Genomic DNA, 2,263 nt, shown 5'->3' on the forward strand with positions numbered 1-2,263 from the left:
CCGAGTGCCTGCTAGGGAACCTACATATTCCAAGTGCCCTTTAGAGAACCTATATAGTCCAAGTGCCCGCTAGGGAACCGAGATAGTCCAAGTGCCTGCTAGGTAACCTAGATAGTCCAAGTGCCCGCTAGTTAAACTACAAAGCCCAAGGGCGTGCTTGGTAATCTATATAGTCCAAATGCCCGCTAGGGCACCTGCATAGTCCTAGCGCCCGCTAGTTAACCTACATTTTCCAAGTGCCCGATAGGGAACCTACATTGTCCAAGTGCCCGCTAGGTAACCTACATAGTCCAAATGCCCGCTAGTAACCTACATAGTCCAAGTGCAAGAAGGGAACCTACATAATCCAAGTGCCTACTAGGGAACCCACATAATCCAAATGCCCGTTAGGTAACCTAGATAGTCCAAATGCCCGCTAGGGTACCCACATAGTCCAAGTGACCGCTAGGGAACCTGCATCGTCCAAATGCCCGCTAGTTAACCTAGATAGTCCAAGTGCCCGCTAGTTAACCTAGATCGTCCAAGTGCCCGTTAGGTAACCTAGATAGTCCAAGTGCCCGCTAGGTTACCTACATAGTCCAATTTCCCGCTAGGTAACCTAGATAGTCCTAATGCCCGTTACCTAACCTAGATCGTCCAAGGGCCCAGTAGTCAACCTACATAGTCCAAGTGCCCGTTCGTTAACCTAGAAGTCCATGTGCCCGTTAGGTAACCTAGACAGTCCAAGTGCCCGCTATGTTAACTGCATAGTCCAAATGCCCGTTAGGTAACCTAGATAGTCCAACTGCCCGCTAGGTAACCTACATAGTCCAAGTGACCGCTAGGAAACCTACATAGTCCAAGTGCCTGCTAGGTAACCTAGATAGTCCAAGTTCCTGTTAGCTAACCTAGATAGTCCAAGTGCCCGTTAGGTAACCTAGATAGTCTAAGTGCCCACTAGGTAACCTAAATAGTCCAAGTTCCCGCAAGGTAACCTAGATAGTCCTAGTGCCCGTTAGTTAACCTAGATAGTCCAGGTGCCCACTAGGGGACGTACATAGTCCAAATGCCCGCTAGGTAACCTAGATAGTACAATTGCCCGCTAGGGTATGTACATAGACCAATTGCCCGCTAGGGAACCTAGATAGTCCAAGTGCCCGCTTGTTAACCTACATAGTCCAAGTGCCCGATAGGGAGCCTAGATAGTCCAAGGGCCAACTAGTTAACCTACATGGTTCAAGTGCCCGCAGGGTAACCTAGCAAATCCAAGTGCCCGCTAGTTAACCTATATAGTCCAAGTGCCGGCTAGTTAAGCTAGATGGTGCGAGTGCCCGCTAGTTAACCTACATAGTCCAAGTGCCCTCTAGTTAACCTACATAATCCAAGTGCCCGTAAGCTAACCTAGATAGTCCAAGGTCCCGCTAGTTGACCTACATAGTCCAAGGGCCCGCTAGGTAACCTAGATAGTCCAAGTGCCGCTAGGTAACCTAGATAGTCCTATTGCACGTTAGGTAACCTAGATAGTCCAAGTGCCCACTAGGGGACGTACATACTCCAAGTGCCGTCTAGGTAACCTAGATAGTCCAAGTGTCCGCTAGGGTGTGTACATAGTCCAAGTGCCTGCTAGGTAACCTAGATAGTCCAAGTGCCCGCTAGGTAACCTACATAGTCCAAGGGCCCGCTAGTTAACCTACATAGTCCAAGTGCCCGATAGGGAACCAACTTAGTCCAAGTGTCCGCTAAGGGACGTACATAGTACAAGTGCCCGCTAGGGAACCTACATAGTCCAAGTGCCCGTTAGGGAACCTAGATAGTTCAAGTGCCCGCTAGGGAACCTGCATCGTCCAAGTGTTCGCTAGTTAACCTAGATAGTCCAAGTGTCTGCTAGTTAACCTAGATAGTCCAAGTGCCCGCTAGGTAACCTACATAGTCCAAGTGCCCGCTAGGTAACTTAGATAATCCAATTGCCAGTTAGCTAACCTAGATAGTCCAAGTGCCCGCTAAGCAACCTACATAGTCCAAATGCCCATTCGTTAACATAGAAGTCCAAGTGCCCGCTAGGTAACCTAGACTGTACAACCTCCCGCAAGTTTACCTGCATAGTCCAAGTGCCCGTTAGGTAACCTACATAGTTCAAGTGCCCGCTAGGTAACCTACATAGTCCAAGTGCCCTCTAGGTAACTTAGATAATCCAATTGCCAGTTAGCAAACCTAGATAGTCCAAGTGCCCGCTAAGCAACCTACGTAGTCCAAATGCCCGTTCGTTGACATAGAAGTCCAAGTG

Source organism: Tenrec ecaudatus, chromosome 3 (genome assembly GCF_050624435.1).
Source record: "Tenrec ecaudatus isolate mTenEca1 chromosome 3, mTenEca1.hap1, whole genome shotgun sequence".
In the NCBI taxonomy this organism is placed as follows: Eukaryota; Metazoa; Chordata; class Mammalia; order Afrosoricida; family Tenrecidae; genus Tenrec; species Tenrec ecaudatus.